General features: G+C 46.6%; 1 protein-coding gene and 1 long non-coding RNA gene across 5 annotated transcripts in view; one reads left to right on the forward strand and one right to left on the reverse strand.

Moving 5' to 3' along the window:
- LOC108285633 overlaps nt 1–2,727 on the reverse strand; it is a 9,809-nt gene extending 7,082 nt beyond the window's left edge. The window contains exon 1 of the long non-coding RNA XR_001817662.2: nt 2,630–2,727. This is a non-coding gene — a long non-coding RNA (uncharacterized LOC108285633). The remainder of the gene's footprint in view (nt 1–2,629) is intronic.
- Nucleotides 1–22,519, forward strand: part of KAZN (kazrin, periplakin interacting protein) — a 1,292,076-nt gene that overhangs the window by 881,873 nt on the left and 387,684 nt on the right. The window lies entirely within an intron of this gene.

Here is a 22,519-nt window from a genome sequence, read left to right on the forward strand (position 1 = left end):
CAAAAAAAAAAAAAAAAAAAAAAGTGTCACCTACCCCAGTTCCATCCTATCCTCTGCCCCCACAAAAAACATGAGTTACATTGGATGGTTCTTCTTTAAATCCCTCAGTAGCCCCTCTCTCCTTGGCTTGGTTTGAGCCCCACAGACCTCTCCCCCGCTGGCTGCCAGCACTCCTGTCTCTGGCTTCTACTGCTGTGATTCTGAGCTGCACCTGGGGCCATTCCTGGCATCAAGATGGTCTCTTGATTTCTTGTTCTTTGTTCAGCCCTTCTTCCCACCATCCCCCAAACAGGAAAGAGTCCACCTTTACTGGACTTTGGGGGTTCTAGTTACTAACTGTAGGAATAACAGGGCATTTGGAAGTTCAGTGTTATCATCTCCTGGGAAATGACAGCCACTTTCCCTCCATGGTGCCTGTGCGGGTGGCAGGTCCTACCCTCTGTTCACAGATGTGGCGGGGAGTGGGAAGGACCTCTGTGCTGGAACACGCTTCTCTGAGGGCACGTTCTCCCGGCAGCTGGGGCAGGACCATGCCCTCACTCTCTCCCTCGTGCTACCATGGAGGTCCTGTGTACTGGTCCTGTCCCGAGCTGCTGGAGTGGGTCATTTATTTGCTCTGCATCTAAGGCCTGAATATGATTGGTGCTTCATTTGTAAATGCATGCATGAATAAATGGACCTGTCTTTCTCCCCTGTGACATAATCCAGAAGGGAAGCTCCCTCTTAACCGTCTTTGCCTCCCCAGCACCCAGCACCGTGCCTGAAGCACACAGTTGCTCAACGTCAGGCAGGAGGAGGTGGCGGAGGGGCAGCTGGCGGCACAGATGGCTCTGGTTGGCTCGGCTCAGGCAAATCCCGTGGGCACTTGGAGACCGGAGACCTACCATGTTTTCTTGGGTTTTTTGGCTTTTAGAGTTCTAAACATTCCAGCCTCCTCTCTTGGGCCTCCTGGAAGGGAATGTCTAGCAGAGTCTCCCGTCAGGTCCTGAAATTTGACAGGACAACTATTTACATATTGAAAAGGGCAGGTTAGCGTGGTTAGAGTTTTGCTATTATCGAACCAGGTGTCTTTCTGTTTTTTCTTACCTGAGGCTGAGCTACTGGCTGAACTGTAAAGGAGAGGGAGGGAGAAGGGGCACTTCCCTCCAGGGTTTCAAGACCTGCTGGGCTTCATAGCCAAGATGTTCTCACTCCCCTCTCAAGTATCAGCTTTCCAGAATGGTCCTTGGAGGCAAAGTCTCTTTCAAGGCATATTAAACAATAGCAAACTTTGATAAAATTCCAGTCTGGTGGCATGTTTTATGAGAAACTGATGAGGGGCCCTGAAATGCATCTAAACCTTGCTGTTCGAGCCAGAATCCAAATATTGTGTTTCTGTTAACTGATTCCACGTTGACTCACTCTTTTTCGGAGTGTTTTTTGTTTTGTTTAGGATTTTCCTTGTAGGAAGGCACATTCGCCTTCTTGATACTATGATATGGCTATGCAGAAAAATAGAACCATCCCCAAGCAAAGATTCCTCCCCCTTGGAATCATCCCAATGTGGACAGCAATTCCCTCCAACTTTGGTTGAACAGAACAAAAAGATGAACTATTATTGGAGTCCTCTCCAACTGCAATAATGTCAGCTCCCTGAAAACAGTGACCTTGTCTGTCCTGTGCTCTGCCTCGTCCCAGCCTCTAGAAGAGGGCCTGGATCATAGTAGGCACTGGATAAATGTTTGTGAAGAAGCTGCTAGATTGCAAGCTTTGTGATGGCAGAGACGCTGCCTAGGTCTGTTTTATTCATGAATGTGCCCCTCCCACTTAACTGCACAGCAGATACAAAATAGAAGCTCATTCGTTCATTGAGCAACTACCATATGCCAGGGATGACTCAGGCACTGAATAAATACTTGTTGGATTAACTAAGTGCATTCTTGCATGCTTGATTGAATGAATGAAGGAATGAGTGAACGAAAAAAAAAAAAAAAAAAAAAAATGAGTCAGTTCATCCACCACCAAGAACCAATCTCGTCTCTCTGTGCTGCAGTCTTGGGACAATAAGGCTGAAGGTTTCTCTCCCTGTGCCTTTTCTCACTTGCTGTGATCTCCCTCCCCACCGAAACTCTCATGAAGTGTCAGCTCCAATGACGTTTCTTTGAATCACTCCATCTGGTGAGATGCAAACTCTCTTGCTTTTGAATTGCTTTGTCAATTTCTGTCTTAGCCATTGAGCACAGTTCAAAACTCATTTGCTGAGGCTGTCCTGTGGGCAGCCACGGTAGCAGAAGCCAGGGACGTAGAAGTGACCCTGGAGTCACCAGGGTTCAGTGTGTGTCTTGCCTGCCTGGGTTGTACAAACACCCATGGCTCAGTGACAGAGGCTTGCTCCTCTTTGTAACCGTACCATGGCACCTGGGACTGAGCCTGGTCAAACAGATGCTCCTACACTCACACAGTAATAGACCCATGAGATGTGCCGCCTTTGAGATCTTTGCTTTGGTGCTTTCGAAATATGGGAAGAGGAGCTGAGCTGTACTGTGTGTGGGCCAGGATGGTGGGTCTTGGGCATGAAGAGGCCAAGGGTAGGGAGAGGTCCATGGGGGTCAGGATCAGAGAGATCTATATTACCTTCAATAGTAGGTACAGGTGCGGTGGATCACGGCTGTAACCTCAGCACTTTGGAAGGCCGAGGCGGGAGGATCACTTGAGGTCAGGAGTTCGAGACCAGCCTGGCCAACACGGTGAAACTATCTCAACTAAAAATACAAAAGTTAGCTGGGCATGGTGATGCGCACCTGTAATTCTAGCTACTTGGGAGACTGAGGCAGGAGAATCACTTTGACCTGGGAGGCAGAGGTTGCAGTGAGCCAAGATCATGCCACTGCACTCCAGCCTGGGGGCTGAGCGAGACTGCCTCCAAAAAAAAAAAGAAAAAGTATATGCAATACAGATATTATTAATTAATGGACCCCTGCAACGGTGAGACTGAGGACTTCTTTGATAGAAGCTCAAATGCTTTCTAAATTGGCTTAAGCAAAAATAAACAAAATGAACCCTTCATTGTTTCCCAGACCGGATGAGTCATATAGGTCGTCCCTGGCATTGGAGAGACCCAGCGATCCTGACATCGTCCAGAATCTGTCCGTCTCCTCGGGCCTCAGATCTGCTGTCCCCCAAGTTGCTTTGGTTCCCAGCAGGTCGTCTTGTAGGTTCCTTCCCACCCTCCACTACTCCCGGCTTTCTTGAACCATTTTATTTAACGATGGCAAAATAATTTAGGAAATTTAGCACTGGCAGTGGGAGGAGGGAGCCACTTTCCTGACCACGTCAGCAAGAATCCTGGGGTTGATCCCAGGTCACTTATAGCCAAAATATTAGAATATGCTGATTATCCCAGCAGAGAGGGGGCCAGAGGGGGTCGATCTGACCTCAACTGCGGAGACCAAGAATGAGGTTTCCTGAAGCAAAATCCAGACTCTGGTACCAGAAAAAGAGGAAAATGCAAGCTGGATGGATAGAAACCACTTTTCATTACTGTACAGATTATCAAGAGAAACTCGGAAACATTCCAATAGCAGAGCATTGCTTGCTGAGGGGAGATGGTCAAGTCTGGCTGTATTATGGCCATGGCCAGTGCCCTGATGCTTATGTCTGGCCAGCTTATGTCTGGCCATTTGCACACATTAATAATAACAGTCGCAGCATTAATAATGGTGACTGGGTTGTTTTATGTGTCTTCCATGCTCTGGCTAAGTATCTTACTCAGTATTATTTAGTTTTGACCACAACTCTGTAAGGTAGGAACTATTGGCCCCATTTTACAGAGAAGGAAATCAAGGCCCAGTGAGGTTAGGTGGCCTCCCCAGAATCACATGACCAATCGCTGATGAGGCTAGTTTTTTGTTTGTTTGTTTGTTTGTTTGTTTCTTAATTATTTAAGTGGAAGGTTTTTGTTTGTTTTGGGGGGTGTTTTTTCTTAATCATTTAAGTGTAAGGTTTTTTCCTTAATTATTTAAGGCCAGATATGACAGGTCATGCCTGTAATCCCAACGATTTGGGAGACCGAGGTGGGACAATCAGTTGAGGCTAGGAGTTTGAAACCAGCCTGGGCAGCATAGTGAGACCCTGACTCTACAAAAAGTAAAAATAAAATTAAAATATGAGCCAAATATGGTGGCATGTGCCTGTAGTCCCAGCTACTCAGGAGGCTGAGGAAGGAAGATGACTTGAGCCCAGGAGTTGGAGGCCGTAGTGAGCTATGATTATGCCACTGCATTCCAGCCCGGGTAACAGAGTGAGATCCTGTCTCCTAAAAAAATAAAAATAAAATACTTTTTTAAATAAGTATAACATACATCCAGCAAAGTCCGTAGTTCATAAGTAAATAGGTAGGAGGATTTCCACAGGGGTCACAGTCATGCAGGCAGCACTGAAGTCAGGCAGAAGAAGATTACCAGCACCCGGAGGCACCTGTGACCCCTCCAAGTCACTACCTGTCCCAAAAGTCATCACCACCCTGACTTCCTGTGCTGACCAGAGCCAGCTGACCCAGAGCCGTCTGAGCCTGGGGCTGCCCATGGGCAATGGGAACTTACTAGAGCTGGACCATAATGTTCAAGTGGCAGGAGGTGATACAGATGAAAGGGAGCCTTGCTAAAACCATCAGATCGCCTTACAACCTGACCGAAAGGCTTGGCCAAAAATCCAGACAGAGCCTGACCTGGCCAGTGCCTTGCAGCCCAGCACCCAGCACCATCCCGGTGCCCTGGACCTGCGAGAGTACAGCACCAAGATCTGCAGCCTGGCATTGTGAACAGGGCTTTTATCATTAAAAGAAAAAAAAAAATAGGAAAATCACGTTCTTTCTTTAACAAAAGGGCTTCTCTACAGCTGTTTTTAAATGGTATGCAGCTCAAAATAGATAGGAATGATCATACGAGAAGGTAAATAAAGACTCTCCCGGCAGAGTCATGGGCCTTTTTTCTCTGCGGGTTGCAAAGCCAAGAGTAATTAGCACCGTGAGAATGGGGGGAAGTGATTGCTGCTCCCACAACACCCTAATTAACAGTTACTAATAGTCATAATAAAACTGAAAGGAGGCTTTTTTAATCTCTCCGTTGAGTGACTGCTTGGGATGGCAGAGTGCTCAGCACTGGGGACCCACTGTTTCTGGGGGCTGTAAACTTGGCATGAGTTCATTTCTCTAATGTTGTTAGGTTGGATGGGGGAAAACAGTGGTTAAATATGGTGGAAGAGTGGGAAAGGGATCTTAATCGTCACTAGAATTATTACCACTAATAAGACCAACAGCTTATCCATCCGGAGCTTCGTTTAGACAAATGCTGTCTTAGAGACTATTTCCTCTAACCCTCAGGATAAATATTTGGCTGATGTTACCATCATCCCTATTTGGCACTGCTATCCTTTCTGTTGGGGACAGTTTTCATTTGCCATGAGTTGCTTTCAAAAGCCTGTTCTGGGCAAACCCTTCTGGTAGGCACTTGGCATCCCCGGGGGAAGTTGGTGGTCTCTTTCTCTCATGGAATTTATGACCCACCAGAAATAAAATATAACAGAAGTTGGTTTTGAAAGAAAAATCACATTCGTTGTGCAATATGATTTATCATGAACCTTAACTGGTTTGGTTTTAAACTAAGTTATCCAAGTTCAAAATCACCCACAGCATTCTTGATGGGCAAGTGTTCTGTGAATGCAGGTGCTTTGTGACCCATTAGTGACACTCCAGCTTTAAGGTCACTAAGGATAGATGGTGTCTTGATTTCCAGACCAAGTTAATCATCTTTTCTCAAAAATGTAGGTGGAGTTTCTGGAGTAGGGAAGACCACAGAGCCACGTCTTTACTTATTTAACTGAGTGGCCTCTTCTCTACCACTCAACAAGAGCAAGTATTTTGGGAGGATTAAAAGTGCAGAGGAGCGGGACACAGTGGCTCACGCCTGTAATCCCAGCACTTTGGGAGGCCAAGGCGGTGGATCACAAGGTCAAGAGATTGAGCCCGTTCTGGCCAACATGGTGAAACCCCATCTCTACTAAAAATACAAAAATTAGCTGGACATGGTGGCGTGCGCCTGTAGTCCCAGCTACTGGGGAGGCTGAGGCAGGAGAATCGCTTGAACCCGGAAGGCGGAGGTTGCACTGAGCCGAGATCGCGCCACTCTACTCCAGCCTGGCGACGGAGCGAGACACCAACTCAAAAAAAAAAAAAAAAAAAAAAGTGCGGAGGACTCAATCTCTGCTGCCAATTTCTTGAAAAAGATGTCACTTGCAGACAAATGACTACAGACACCAAGAAACAGACAACATGGGTAGTGCCAAGTCTCACCGGAGTTCAGGGCAAGCTTACACTTTCTTGCAGGCCAGATGATCCGGGAAGGCCTCTCAGAGAAGTTGGCACTGGAAGTATCCGGAGGCCACTGACAAGCAGAGGGGGGGCATTCCAGGGAGAAGCTGGGGGTGAAGAGCTGCGGTGAGCGAGGGAAGTGGTGAGGAAAGCAGCTCTTGCAGCTCTTTGAGAGTCAAAACATGGGGAGCGGGGTTTAGTCAATGGAAAGTGGGTGACATGGGGGGTTTCTCTGTACCAGAACAAGGTCAGAGTAGCCCCCTCTAGAGATGTCACTGCTCTAAATGATTTGCTTTTCAGTTGTTTTATACTTTGGTGGCAAAATATATATAACATAGAGTTTACTCTTTTAGCCATTTGTGAGTGTGTAATTCAGTAGTTTTAAGTACCAGGTTGTGCCACCATTACCACTGTCTACTTCGCATCTTCCCAGATGAACACTGTACCCATTAAACAATAATTCCCCATCCCCTCTCCCCTCAGCCTCTGGGAGCTTCTATTCTACCTCTGGCTCTACGAACTTGCCTATTCTAAGCATCCCATATAAAATGAATCATATAGTATTTGTCCTTTTGTGTCTGACTTCTTTCATGTAACATACTGTCCTCAAGATACATTTGTGTGGTAGCATGTTGAGTTTCCTTTCTTTCCTTTTCAAGACTGAATAATATTCCACTGTGGTGTGTGTGTCTCTCTCTGTATATATATATGTATATGTGTGTATGTGTATTTATATATATATATGTTTATATCACATTTTTATTTTATTTATTTACTTTTTTGGAGACAGGGTTTCTCTCCCATTGCCCAGGCTGGAGTGCAGTGCTCTTGACTCACCACAACTTCCGCCTCCTGGGCTCAAATGATCCGCCTGCCTCAGCCTGTCAAATAGCTGGGACTACAGGCATGCACCACCATGCACAACTAATTTTTGTATTTTCAGTAGAGACAGGGTGTCACCATGTTGGCCAGGCTGGTCTCAAACTCCTGACCTCAAGTGATCCACCCGCTGGGCCTCCCAAAGTGCTGGGATTACAGACGTGAGCCACCATGCCCGGCCCATATCACATTTTTGAATCCATTCATCCATCAGTAAACATTTGGGTACGTTCTACCTTTCGGCTATTGTGAATAATGCTGTTATGAACATTGAGTACAAATAACACCTTGAGTCCCTGTTTTCAATTCTATTGGTCCTATATCTAGGAGTGGAATTGCTGGATCACATAATAATTCCATATTTAACTTTTTGAGAAGCAATCACAGCGTCTTCCACAGCGGCTGCGCCATTGCCCATTATCGCCAGCAAAGGCATAAGGGGTCTGATACCTCTACGTCCCCACCAACACTGACCACCATCCTAATGGACGTGAAGTGGTATTCGGCTCTAGCAACATTTCTGCTTTGAGAATTGTTCTCTGGGTTTCCAGCTTGATCATTTCCCTGATTTCCAAACATTTCAACTTTTCTTCTTGTCCACTTGTGAATAAAGCAGTGGTGGTGAGATGAACAGGAATCGGTCACCTTTGAGGAGCTAAGATTTCTGGACATCAAGCGTTGGCTTGGAAAACTGGCCCATCTTTACCTATCTCTTTTCTGTGAGTTGGTTGGCTGCTTATCAAATTCTACCAGAATTCTATCAGAAAAGCAGATTTCTGCAGATTCTACTAGATTTTCTCCCAGAAAAACATCTTTTAATAAAATGAATCTTCATGAGCCTTCAAGGACAGACCCATCAGCAAAAAGCCTACTTCCCTCATCTTTCCTGACTGTCTTTAGTTCATAGGAATGCAAGGAACTTAGCTCATCCCTTGCTGTGTCCTCTGGGGAAAGAAAGTGGACATGGTCACATGTCTGGGAGCCCATGACCTGGGTTCAGCCACTCAGTAGTTTTGTGATTTGGGGCAAGTTGGCCTTCTTTTGCTGGCTGGAAAAAGAGTCATACACTTCTTTTTTATATTATCTCTTTGTGCCTCAGTCATCTCATCTGTGAAATGGGGATAATGATTGAGCCTCCTTGAAGAGTTATTGAGAAGGTTCAATGAGGCAATGTGCGTACGTTGCTTCTAACAGTTGCTGGCCAACAGTGAATGTCTCAAAGCTTTTCGCCTACATGAGTTTTGTTGAGGCTGGTGTCTCTCAGTCTCAACCTCTTCTTTTAAGAAATGGGGCTAATAATAGTTTATGTTACAAAAGCCATGCTGTAGACTAAATGAGCCAAAGCATGTGAAGCTCTTGGTGTGGATCTAAAACATAGTCGTTTTGTTCAATAATCATCAGTCACGTTGTCACTTCCAAAAGCGCTGATGCCAACTTCCAGTGCCCCTGGATGGGAAAACATTGATCTGACCCCTTACCTCAAAGGCTTGTGATTATATCCCAACTCAGTTAAGTAAGCCACGAATTCAAGAAGAAAGTTTTGTAAACATCAGAATGGTCTCCTAAACTCTGTAGGGGAAAGACCACAAAGTAATTAAAAGGTACATGTTCTAGTCTCTGCTCTGACTCTAATTTGCTCTTGGGCCATAGGCGAGTGACTCTAATCTCTGAGCCTCTGTTTCCTGCTATTAAAGACCCTATCAAGGGTGGTAAATAAACATGGTCCACATGCCCTTGCTTCCTGCAGCAGACATTACTAATTGACCCCAGAACTCCTATCCCCTGAGACCTGTCTCAGCTTCAGAATCCTTCTCAACACAGCCCTATGGACAGCAACTAGCAACTGACTGTAATTGACTAGGGAGTTGAAACTGATTTGATGTTCTAGGTGGAAATCTCAATTCTGTTACCAGCCCTTCTCCCATACTACCATAAACACAGGCAGACAGGCTAAGATTTCTTTTTAAAATGCTGCATCAGTTATAGCCACCGAGTGTTTTTACTAGGCCAGGTGCTGAGAACACCCTCAACGGAGCAAGAAGCACTCTTCAGCCACTCTTAAACCTCCTCCAGGAGAGGGCTTCAGCTCCGCACAAGGAGGCAAATGAGAATCAAGGAATTAGCTGCAAGGGGAAGCGGCAGACACATCAAGAGAGAACTGTGGTGCAGCCTGCTCCTCAGGCTCTGCCTGCAGTTACAGGAGGAGGGCAGGCTGCAGGGCAGAGGGAGGTTTTCGGTAGGTTGGTTTTTCTGCACAGGGACCCTTCTGTTGTGGTGCTGAGGCATCACAGGCATCAAGCTTCCCATTCAGACTGGGATCTAACAGACTTTCTCTGTCTTCCCCATTCCCTGCCTGTCCTGAGCCATTCTCCTTGGCTAGTCTTAAGGGATCTTGGGAGTCATGTTGCCCCTCGGGGCCTCAGTTTCCTCATTTGTCAAGCAGTGAGAGTAATAGTGGCTTCTTCTTCACGCCTACCTTCCTCACGGGCCCTTGAAAGGACCCAAATGAGGTCATAGTTCTGTATTCATGTGTGGTTGGTGGTTATACAAATCTATACCTGGGGTAAAATGACACACAACAAAGGCACACCACCCCCCAAAAAAAGGTAGAGGTGCATGCAAAAACCAGTGACAGCTGAGATACTCCACCAACGTCACTTCCTTGGTTTTGATACTGTGGTAATGTAAGATGTGGCCATTGGAAGAAGCTGGGTAACGGGCACCAGGGACCTCTCTGGGCTATTTTTGCAACTTCATGTGAACAGATTATTATTTCATAATGAAAGTTTAAAAAAAAATGGGAGCCTTGAAAATGCATCAGACAATTTTGAGACAGTACTCATGGGAGGTGGCCACAGACAGGGACTCCTCTGCCTCATTCCCAAGAATTCAGGATGTCATTAATGATGAGCAGCCGTGGCTCCGGAATCTCCACAGCACTGTGGGCTATGTCACCCCATCCTGCACGCCAGTTTTTAATCTGACTTAACAACGGAAACAAAGCTTTAGGTGCTCCATATTCCAGGTACAAAGACTGAGGCTTCAGTCAGAGCAAGACAGTATGCCTAGGAGGGCTCCTAACTTGCCATCTTTTTTTCTTTTCAGATTCATAATCTGGGGTGCTCAGTAGCTTCCTGTTTCAGAAACAATTTCTTCTTTGATTTTTTTTTGTACATGACACGTTTCTTTTCTTGGGGAAAAAAAACCTTGAAAACCCATTTGTCTTCCATTTTCTCTACATACCCTGAGGACATGGAAGAACTGATTAATTTCTAGACTTGTTAATTACTCTTGCATGGAAGCAAACCTCTAAACTCGAATCTCCTGAAGGTGGCTCACATTTGAGCCGTGGTGCTGCTAGTCAGGCAGTGGGCAGGAGTGTCTGTGCTCAGAAAACACATGATGCCAGGAATCAGTTTGCAAGGGTTCTCCCATCATGAAGCTATCACCAGAAATATGCAACAGATTCTGCTGGGTGAGGACCAATTACCAGATCCAGTGTAAGCCCTGATGTTCTATTTCTGCTCCCAGCTAAAAGTGAGCAAGGGCTGATCACTGTGGGGCTCACAGTGGGAGATGGAGAATGGTTCCTTTGTCATGTAGAGACATCATTTATTTTATTTATTGTGTGTGTGTGTGTGTGTGTGTGTGTATATATATATATATATATATATATATATATATATATTTATAGAGAGAGAGAGAGAGAGAGAGAGAGAGAGAGAAATGGAGTCTCACTCTGTTGCCCATGCTGGAGTTCAGTGGTGTGATCTGAGCTCACTACAACCTCTGCCTCCCGGGTTCAAGAGATTCTTCTGCGTTAGCCTCCTGAGTAGCTGGGATTACAGGTGCATGATACCACGCCCGGCTAATTTTTATATTTTTAGTAGAGACGGGGTTTCACCGTGTTGGTCAGGCTACTCTCGAACTCCTGACCTTGTGATCCCCCCATCTTGGCCTCATAAAGTGCTGATATTACAGGCATGAGCCACCGCACCCAGTCTGGAGAAGTCATTTATAACATGGCCTAGACTCTAGGCTTCCTTCCTTTGGAGAGATGTGAGGCTTTGAGTATTTTCTTGTTTGTTTTGATTTTTTTAAAGCTTTATTGCCTGGGGAAATCATAAATCATACATACTCATTTTATGTTCACCCTAAACTCCACCACCTAAGAATGATCGCCATTAACATTTTGGTGAGCATTCCCCTAGTTCTTTGGAGGCCTTTAATTACATATGGATGTTATGTATACATGTGTACTTAATATGTACGTGTGAATTGAATGTGTACTTCATGCTTTTCTGTAACCTACTTTTTCATTCACATTGTTAGAGGCATGACACAGTTACCTTCCTTGTCATTGAGTTCTACCCTCTTATTTCACCACCATCTAACTTGTATGTAGCTAACACATCTGTAGCACTTACTCAGTGCTAACCATTATCCACAGCACTTCTCACAGCTAACTTCATTAAATCCTCATAACAGCCTGATGGGTGGGCACTATGACGGTCCCTGTTTTATTGCAGAGAATACTAAGACACGGTAAGACCTTGGATAGGACTTTGGTAAGAGACTTTGTCCAAGGTCACACCTCCAGGGCTTGGCCTTGAATCAGGCATTCTGGCACTAAGGTCTCTGCTCTGAACTGCTGGGCTACGCTGGTGCTCAACCCTGAGCCAGGGAACTCATCTGGCTATGGAATGGCAAATGCTTGTCACAGGGAGCACCATTTCTCCTTTATGTTTCCAAAACAGACAACACTAGTGATCACAGCACCTTTTCCCAACGGTCCTAGACTGGGATAGGACCTTCCTGATAGATACACCATCACAGGCAGCCACTGCTGAGCCTTTGGGATGGCGTCTTAGTCTGTTTTGTGTTACCCTAAAGGAAGAGCTAGGGCTCGGTAACTTATGAAGAAACAAGGTTTATTTGGCTCATCGTTCTACATCACGTACAAGAAGCATGGTGCCAGCTCTCGCTTCCGGTGGGGGCCTTGGGCTGCTTCCACTCAGGAGTTGGTGTGTGCAGAGATCACATGGTGAGAGAGGGAGCGAGAGAGAGAGAGGGGAGGTGTGAGGCTCATTTTAACAACTGGCTTTTGCTGGGAACTAACAGAGTGAGAATTAATCTATTCATGAGGAATGTGCCCCTATGACCCAGACATCTCACATTAGGCCCACCTCTAACACTGGGGATCCAATTTATTTTTATTTTTGGACAGAGTTTTGCTCCTGTCACCCAGGCTAGAGTGCAATGGTGTGATCTTGGCTCACTACAACCTCCACCTCCCGGATTCTAGCAATTCTCCTGCCTCAGCCTCCCGAGTAGCTGGGAGTATAGGCGTCCACAACCACGCCCAGCTAATTTTTGTATTTTTTAAAATAGAGACAGGGTTTCACCATATTGACCAGGCTGGTCTCAAACTCCTGACCTCAGGTGATCCACCTGGCTCAGCCTCCCAAAGTGCTGGGATTACAGATGTAAGCCACCGCATCCAGCCTGGGGATCCAATTTTAACTTGAGTTTCAGAGGGGACAAATATCCAAACTATAGCAGGCAGGTCTGTGAGATGATGCCGGTATGCCTTCCCCCATCCACCTAATGCCATTCTCTACTTCTGTGCAGAAGGAAACAGGCCCCCAAAAGGGAACTTACTTGTCTAAGTGAAGGGCAAAGCTGTCTTCACCCATTTGTGCTGCAAAACAAAATACCTGAGACTGGGCAATTTAGAAACAGTGGAAACTTGCCTCTCACAGCTCTGGAGGTTGGGAAGTTCAAGATCAAGACTCCAGCAGATGCAGTGTCTGGTGAGGCTGCTGTCTACTTCCAAGATAGCACTTTCTGGCCATGTCTTCACATGGGGGCTGGAAGGACAAAAAGAGCCTAGTTAGTTCCCTCAAGCCCTTTCATAAGGGTACTAATCCCAGTCATGAGGGCAGCCCCTCATGACTGAATCACCTCCTAAAGGCCTACTCTTAATTCTATCACATTGGCAATTGAATTTAAACATAGGAATATGGTGTGAGGTAGGGGGTGACGCATTCAGACCATAGCAAGAGCCAAAACCAGCATGTAGTTCTATTAATCCAAGGCCTACACTTTTTTCACCCCCACACCACTGTCTGTTCAAATCTAACAAAACAAACACAAGCTACCATTAGAGACACACTCTGATCAGTTTCAATGAAGCCCAACTGTGCATTTGAACAGCTCAGAGGTAACCACAGAGACTGGGCATTGAGGATGGACCACAGAGGATCATTTTATCTCAGTGCACTTTATAGAAGATGTTGCCAAATATTCAAAAGTGTGTTAGTGATGTCAGTGCTTTTAATTTATTCCGTGGCCACAGCTCAGAGGTCAGCAAATGATGGTCGAGGTCAATTGCCGACTGTTTCCTGAGAGGATCCATCATTGGAGGGCACTGAGGGAGCCCCAGGAAGCATGCTTTCACTCCGCAAACATGCATTGAGCACCTCCTGTTTATTTTTTAAATTTATTTTTATTTTTCAATTTATTTTTTATTTCAGTTGGTTTTGAGAAAGCAGGTGGTATTTGGTTATATAAATAAGTTCATTAGGGAGCATCTCCTGTTTATGAGGAGAAATTAGGTTTACAAATGATACGGTGACAAATGCTACCAGGTGACACTGGTGGGGTTTTATCTGGGGAGGACCCTGCTTTCCATTCCAAGTTTGGTTTCAATTGAGAATTTAAAACATGAGAGAGGCCGGGTGCATTGGCTCGCACCTCTAACCCCAACACTGGGAGGCTGAGACTTGCATATTGCTTGAGGCCAGGAGTTTGAGACTAGCATGGGCAACATAGTGAGACCCCCCTCTCTAATTATTTTTTTAATTAAAGTTTTAAAAAATAATAAAATAAAATGCAGGAGAAAGACAAATAGAGATCCCAGTCATGACCGCTAGAACTGAATGGAAACAAACTTAGCTTTGGGCCAGTTCTTCACCCCAGGGGCAGGCAGAGCTGAAGGACTGCAGGTCCCCAGCCTTCCACCCTCGGAGGCTACATCTTTTTCAACACCCACCACCTCTAGGGAGGGAACAGACTAGAATGCACATGCCCAGTGGGCACGCAGGCCTGTTTCCTTCTCCCAAACTTACCAGCAAGACAGGAGTGAGTGAAGGGGCAGGGGGTGGCCCAAAATGTGGGTGACCAGAGTTTCCTCCATGGGACACTTGGCTAGGAATTGGAGGTTCTTTCCCTCACCTGCCTGTGACCAATCGGCGTAGGCTGCATTCATTCAGAGAGGGAGATCCAGGTGGGCTCCAGCTACTGGTAAGAGCTCTTGGCAGAGGCCCTCTGATCTGAATGCTAAGAGTTGGGTGGGTTGGGGCCTATCCTGGGCTTTCTGCCCAGGATGTTATGGAAGAAAGACAATGATTTACATGGGATATAGTGGGGAGGCCAGTGGAGGGGCTGTGTTGCGCATAAGCAGATTTAAAACACAGACTTTACACTTTGTGCATTGAATAGGTCTACAGAGTTCAAATCCACGGGCCGGGCGTGGTGGCTCATACCTATAATCCCAGCACTTTGGAAGGCCGAGGTGGGTGGATCACCTGAGGTCAGGAGCTCAAGACCAGTCTGGCCAACATGGAGAAACCCTGTCTGTACTAAAAATACAAAAATTAGCCAGGTATAGTGGTGAGTGCCTGTAATGCCAGTTACTCGGGAGGCTGAGGCAGGAGGATTGCTTGAACCTGGGAGGTGGAGGTTGCAGTGAGCCGAGATTGTGCCACTGCACTCCAGCCTGGGTGAAAGAGGGAGATTCCTTGTAAAAGAAAAAGAATCTAAATTTATGAATTCTGATTTTTTAATATTCATGTTGGTGGATGATGTTTGCGGCTGAAGTTCATGCTTCCTCCTGTGGGAAAACGTGTTCTCGTGCACTGACAGAGTGAAAAGTGTGCTGGGGGAAGGGAATGGGCTTTGGAGCCTGGTAGATGCTCACGGGAATCTGGGCTCCACCAGCTGCCAGCTGTGTGACCTTATTCAGGCGATTTAACCTTGCTGAACCGCTGCCTCTCCCCCATTTATAAAATGAGAACAAAGACATGGATTGTCCAGGTTGAAAAAATTAAGTGAAACCAGGCTTGTGTGGCCGGGTCCAGTGGCTCACATCTATAATCCCAGCACTGTGGGAGGCCAAGGTGGGAGGATCGCTTGAGCCCAGGAGTTTGAGACCAGCCTGGGCAACATGGTGAAACCCCGTCTCTACTAAAAATACAAAAAAAAATTAGCCAGGTGTGGTGGCAAGCACCTGTAGTTCCAGCTACTCCGGAGGCTGATGTGGGAAAATTGCTTGAGCCCAGGAGGCGGAGGTTGCAGTGAGCCAAGATTGTGCAACTGCACTCCAGCCTGGGCAAGAGAGTAAGACCCTGTCTCAAAAACAAACAAACAAACAAAACACAGGCCTTGCAAGGGACCATTGCCATGCCTGTCCCCAAATTCCCTTTCACCTGTCTCCCTGCCCCTCGCTGCCCCTGACCCTGCTCCACCCCGAAGGGTTTTTATATCAGGTACAATCCTAACTCTGGTGGGGAGATTTCCATGACAGCTTTACTGTAAAAAATATATAAATCTTAGAAGTCAACCTACGTTTCATGTGGTTGTAGATTTTTTAGAAGGAAGGAGGAGAACAGGGCTCCTGGGAAGTTAGGATCTCCAGGAGTAACTAACGTTTATTACGAGGGAGGTCTCAGAGCTGATTCCCACAAGTGGCAGAGAAGAAAATGAGATGCACGCTCTGGATTTGCATAATCGCTGACTGTTTCCTGTTCATTTGCCACTTTGCAGGGGCTCAGTGTGGAGAGCAGCCCCTTCCTGGCCTGGACGCCCTCTGTGCCTAGGGCTCCACGGGGTCCCTCTTGGAATGGTCCTTTAATGATCACTCAAATGGCATTTAGCCTCCAATTAAGAGCAGGAAGAAAAGCACTGGCCAAGTGGAGCGAACGTTCTGGGGAATTCACCCACTTAGGAGAAACCTGGAGAATTAGCAGGCACACAAAGCCACCTCTTGACCGGAGGCAGATGCCTTGAAGGCTCCCAGATGCCCCACAGGCTGCAAAGGAAGTTGGCCACAGAGCTGACCTGTGTCTAGATTCGTACCAAGGATGCTCCACAAACTTGAGAGGCCCTGTCCACGGCAGGGGAGGAGAAGAGGTATGGGGGAGAGTCGGCCTTTGCAGACACGGTACTTCCTGCCTTCTGCTAGTTGCCATGGCTTTGTCCTCATAACAAGCCCATCACGAGCCCTGGCAAAGCTCATGGTGTGGCTCAGTGATAGAAACCAGCTGGCCCAGGTATTTGACGCCAGAGCCATGGTCTTCAGCATCTGCACGGACGTCCTGCTCTGAGCAGAACCCACTGGAGGCATCTCCTCATCAATTACGCATGTCTATTCGCCCTCTATCATTTGACTTGCCCTTGATTTCTTTCAGCCTGAAGGATTCCTTACTCTGCGACAAGCAAGCTGCGGCAAGAGGTCTAGAAAGCCAGCTCCAGTCTTCTGTCGACCCCCTCCAACCCCCCGCAAAAATGGCATTTGCCTGATACCTGGAGTCCCGGCACATGTGATTGTCACTCCAGCACATCTGTGGGGATGACCAGGTGGTAGAAGTGGCCCTTACTGGTGCCACTGACAAAGTATCAGACCAGGATCTTGTCCCAGAAATGCCTTCCTTATCGATTTATTTCTCACTGAACTATACTGCAATAAAATTCAGGAGTGGGCTCACCGTGGAAATGGAGCCTGTTTCACGGGGTGTAGCCCTGTGTATAAGGCAGCCTCAGACACCGCTAGGGTTTGAAATGAAATCAGAGCAGCCTGTCTTCATCTCTGCGACCTCCCCAGGTCCAGCCATTGTGAATATAAAGAAAGGAACTTGTGGGTTTTGAATGTCGTCTTACTAAGGATTCTGTTGAAAGAAGAACAATTAATGTCTTTATCATAACTGGCTTGGCCACATTTTAATGCTGGAAAGAGGAGAGAAAAAGCAACAGAACAAAACCTTTTGTATTTCTGCCAGCAGAAGGTAAGGGATAGGCTTGTCATTTCGTGGCCATATTTGGTTAAATGTCCCTTTACCTTTTAATTTGTGCATTCAGGTTTCAGATCTTCTGCGGCAAGAGGGAGAAATTGTCTCACATTGTCACACCTCGTTTGTCTGCCACAGGGTTGTGAAACTCACTTCAGCATCCGAGCTCAGCTCGGAAGTTTGCAGAGAAAGGATTTCAAGTCCAGTGACTCTGCTCTGGATGACTTACAACTTCAACATCACCTAGTTTTGTTCTTCTGCTCCCAAGTGTCCACAGGAAATTAATAGTTACAGCGTGTGGGTTTTCTTCAGTGTTCACGAAGTGAACTCTGGCACGATGTGGGACACAAAACTATTCGCCACAGTCCATAGTTCTCAACACCTGTCTGTTCCTGCTTTCTCTGTAGCGTCTCATTTCTGAGCAATGGCTGAAGAATGACAGCTGGCTACTGAAACTGGAAGGAAAGATTGGAACATACTGGCAAGAACAAAGGAATTACAATCTAAGGACTGGGTTCAAGTCCCAGCTCTTCCACATGCTAGCCCTGTGACCTTGGGCAAATTAGTCAGCCCTTCTGAGCTTTAGTTTTGTCGTCAGTAAAATGGCAAGTAGCAACCACCTCCTAGAGTTTTATGGGGAAAAAAAGATACAAGTTATGGAGAGTGTGCGGTGAAGCGTTATGCAAACATTAGATGCTGTTTGTACTTTTATGACATGGAGGAGAGGCCAGGAATCAAAACTGTTGCTTTTTAGGAAAACATTTGGCTGAATCAATAGTTTGTTATGATAGTCCCCTGGCATATGATGCCATGTGGAGGGGAATCGGGATTCCTCCTCTGAAATAGAGACCTCTTCTGATGCCTTCTCACGGGAGCACCTTCTACATCTCGCGTATGGATTAAGAATTCATTTTCCAGATTGTCCAGTTTAATTGTTTGTATAACCTGTCACCACTATTTGCTTTCTGTTTAAGAAGACTGAAGGAAGGAAGAGAAGGGAGGGAGGAAGGAGAGAGGGAGGAGCAGGTTTAGTAAGCAGTGACCTAATTGCATGTGTGGCAGGCTGAATGCCAAGGCCACACGCCCTGAGTGGCATTTTGCATCCACGCTGTTGCTCCAGCCACAGCACAGGTAGATGGAGTGGACTTCGCTGCCTCTGACTTTCTTTCTTTGTTTTCTCTCTCTCTTTCCTTCCTTCCTTCCTTCCTTCCTTCCTTCCTTCCTTCCTTCCTCCCTCCCTCCCTCCCTCCCTCCCTCCCTTCCTCCCTTCCTCCCTTCCTCCCTCTCTTCCTCCCTTCTGCTCTGTCACCCAGGCTGTAGTGTAATGGTGCCATTATACCTCACTGCAGCCTCGACCTCCTGAGCTCAAACAATCCTCCCACCTCAGCCTCCTGAGTAGCTGAGACTACAGGCACACGCCACCACACCCAACTAATATTTATTTCTTCATTTATTTATTTTATTTGTTTAGAGTTGGGGTATTGCCATGTTGCCCAGGCTGGTCTCCAATCTCCTGAGCTCAAGCAATCTTTCTACATCAGCCTCTGTGGTAGCTGGGATTATAGGCACGTGGCACCGGGACCGGCTAATTTTTTTAATTTTTTTTTTAAGAGATGGGGGTTTCACTATGTTGCCCAGGCAGGTCTTTAACTCCTGGGCTCAAGCGATCCTCCCACCTCAGCCTCCCAAAGTGCTGGGATTACAGGCATGAGCCACCACAGTGGCTCCTCTTGACTTTAGCTTTGCGACTTGCTTTGGCCAATGGGATTGTGGCAGACGCTTGGATGAGCCTGAGGTGTTGAATATGTGTTTTGACATCTCTGCTCTCACAATGCTTGTGCCTTCATTTTGGGGATGGGTTGAGCAGCAGTGAGAGGGATTAGAACCTCCAGAGACATGGGAATGCTGAGGACCTGTTTTGCCTTTCAGATGATGAAAAGATCTGGCTTTGCGTAGGTTACTCTTCTGGGTCTGAAAAGCAGTCTTTCTTGAGCTGGGTCACTTGAATCCAGAAAAGAAAAATGAAAGAGAATGTCTGAAAGTAAGAGAGAGCTGGAGAAAGAGGAGAGAGAAGGGAAGAGAGAGAGAGGCAGACATGATCCCACGAGTTCACCTGAACCAGGAATGAGTCCTGAGGCTAGCCGACACTTCCCTGGACAATGAAGGCAATTTTAAGAAGGGAGGGAGGATTCTCTTGGAGATTAACTTTGGGCTTTGGCCTAGTTGAGTCTCCGTAGACTTTAAATAAAAAGCCATGGGGGAGGGGTGCATGCAGGGCAGCCACGACCAGACCTCGAGTTCCTATCACAGCCTGGCTGTGCCAAGGCCTGACATTTCTTATTTTGATAATTGATGTGGCCAAGTTGAAGCTTGTCACCGTGAGAGCATTGCGCCGTGGCTTTGGTAGTGCCATGGCTTTGTGAAGAGTGAGAAAAATCAATTTCCACTGTCCACAGAGCGTTGTTTGATTTATTACTGTTGGAAGAAGAAATTCTTTATCTCCCACCCCCTGTTGGCGAGGACTGTTTTACAGTCTGCTGTTAGGGTGGCTCTATAAAAGCAGCTATATTTGCGCAAATTTTGGTATTTTGATAACCTTCCTTGACTATTCAGAGGACATTGAACACTCCCAATTTTTATAACCCTCATTTGCTTTTGATTAAGCAGTTATAGGCACTAAAAGACAATCTGCAAAAGAGTGTGGCCAGCGTACCTGCAGGATTTTTTCATGCCGTAGGAAGCCTCAGAGGGCTTTAATATTTCATGACCATGGGAAGGAGGAAGGAGGGGTTTGCTAGGAAAGAGAGCAGAGGATGCGATCTGGAGTCAGACTGGGATTGGGATCCTGGCTGCCATTGGAGAGCAGGTCAGCGTCCATGAGCTTCAGGTTCCTTGTCTGAACAATGGGTGTGTGTAGCAGACGATGCCCTCCAGACCCTCTTAGATCCCCTCAAGCCTTTTCCACCTCTCTTGCATGCCTCTGTGTGCCTCTGCTTTCAAGGCCTGCACTGCGGCTCCTACTCCAAGACTCTCCCTTGGCCTCTGGGTCTCCTAAAACTTAAGTACCTGGGAATTAATGCCCTCACAGGGCAGCCCTCCTCCTGTGACTGACTCACATGTGAGTATGAAAGCAGAGCTCCCTTGCCTCACCTCAAGACACACCCCGAGGTGTCACTTACATTCCAGGTGGGTGTAACTTACACTCCAAGTTGGTTCAGGCTGAGGTTCCCCCAGGCACAACTTTGCCTGAAACCCACCCAAGATAGACTGGTGCTCCTTGCCAAATTTTTATAGATTGTTTCATTAACTTTTATTCAGCACTTCGGTGTGCCAGGCATGGAATTAAATGGTTGAAATGCATTTTCTCTTTTAAGGTTGTGATGATAAAATAAGGTCTAGGAAAGTACTTTGCACAATGACTAACACACAGCAGCAACTCAGCACACGCTGGCCAGTGTGAACGTGATTGGGCTGCAATGTGGTGAGAGGACTCGGAGCCATCCAGCAGCCTCCTCTCTGCTCTCCTTGGTCCCCTCCTCCCCCTTCCAAATTTTTCTCTACACAGCAGCCAGAGTAGTCTTTTAAAACAATTCAATCACACGCTTGTAATCCCAGCACTTTGGGAGGCCAAGGCAGGTGGATCACAAGGTCAGGAGATCGTGGCCAACCTGGTGAAACCCCATCTCTACTAAAATACAAAAAATTAGCTGGGCATGGTGGCACATGCCTTAGTCCCAGCTACTCAGGAGGCTGAGGCAGGGGAATCATTTGAGCCTGGGAGATGGAGGTTGCAGTGAGCTGAGATCACACCACTGTACTCCAGCCTGGCAACAGAGCAAGACTCCATCTCAAAAAAATAAAGGACAAAAACCACATGATCATCTCAATACATGCAGAAAAAGTATTTGACAAAATTAAATACCAAAAAAAAAAAAAAAAAAAAAATCAATCAACTATATAAGACCCTCTAGTGGCTACCTGATTGCACACAGATATAAAATTCAGGCCAAGTGTGGTAGCTTATGCCTGTAATCCCAGCATTTGGGGAGGCCAAAGTGAGACAATTGCTTGAGCCCAGGAGTTTGAGCTGAGCCAGGACAACGTAGCAAGACATCATCTCTACAAATAAAATAAAACCCAGACTTCCTACCAATGGGGCTTAGCAAACTTTCTCTATAAAAGGGCAGATAGTAAATACATTACACTTGTGGATCTTATAGTCTTTTTAGCAGCTGAATACCTCTGCCCTTCTAGCACTCAGGCAGCCATATACAATATGAAAACAAATGGACGTGGCTGTTTTCCAATAAAACTTTATTGATAAAGACAGGCAGTGGGCCAGATTTGGCCCACAGACTGTAATTTGGCGAATGCCAGTCTACAAAACAACTGAATGGGGTGGACCCTGCCGCCCTCACCAGCCACCAGCCTCCTCCTGACCCACTCTTCTCTCCAGTCATTTACTTCTGCCACACTGGCCGGAGAACCCAGCACATTCCTGCACCAGGCTAGGTCTGTGCCTACTGTTCCCTCTGTCTGGGTCTGGGAGTCTCTTCCTGGAGGCTGCTGCATTGCTGGCTCCTGCTTATCACTCAAGTGTCAGTTCAAATGCCAGATGCCACCTCTTCAAAGAGACATTCACAAGCCTGCAGATCCACTAGGTCCCCTCCCCCATGCCCCTCTGTTCTCTGTCACCTCAGTCGTTAATTTATTCCCCCAGTCACTTGTTTGGGTTCTGCCCCTCCCTTTGGAAAACAAGCTTCAACACTGATTCGGCATTGAATCAGCAGCACCCTCAGCCTATAGCACAAGGCGCAGCCCCTGGTAGGTGCACAATAAATGTTCATTGATTCAATTATCTCTGGAGATCATCCTGCCCCATCGACCCCAACCACTCTCTTCTGTAAGAAGAGTTTTTGAAGGTGGAAAACATTAGAATTTCACGTGGTTATCTTGGTTGTAAAGCAAACCTATAAAACCCTAAATAATCTTCCTTTCTTCTCCTTCCCTGTCAATTATGCAGTTAAACGGAACATCTCACAGGGGGATTTGCCTGAGCAAACCCTCACTTTCTTTTCTCAGTTCCAAGCCTAAGACTGCAGACCTCCATTTTCAAGGCTAAAAACCTTCAAGAGGAAGGTGCTGTCTGAACATGGCATTGAGATTACCCAGTTAATTAAAGAGGGATTTAGGAGTTACTTAACATCTGGGTGGCAGAGTGGTTTTT

This window comes from Cebus imitator, unplaced genomic scaffold (genome assembly GCF_001604975.1).
Source record: "Cebus imitator isolate Cc_AM_T3 unplaced genomic scaffold, Cebus_imitator-1.0 Scaffold15, whole genome shotgun sequence".
Classification (NCBI taxonomy): domain Eukaryota; kingdom Metazoa; phylum Chordata; class Mammalia; order Primates; family Cebidae; genus Cebus; species Cebus imitator.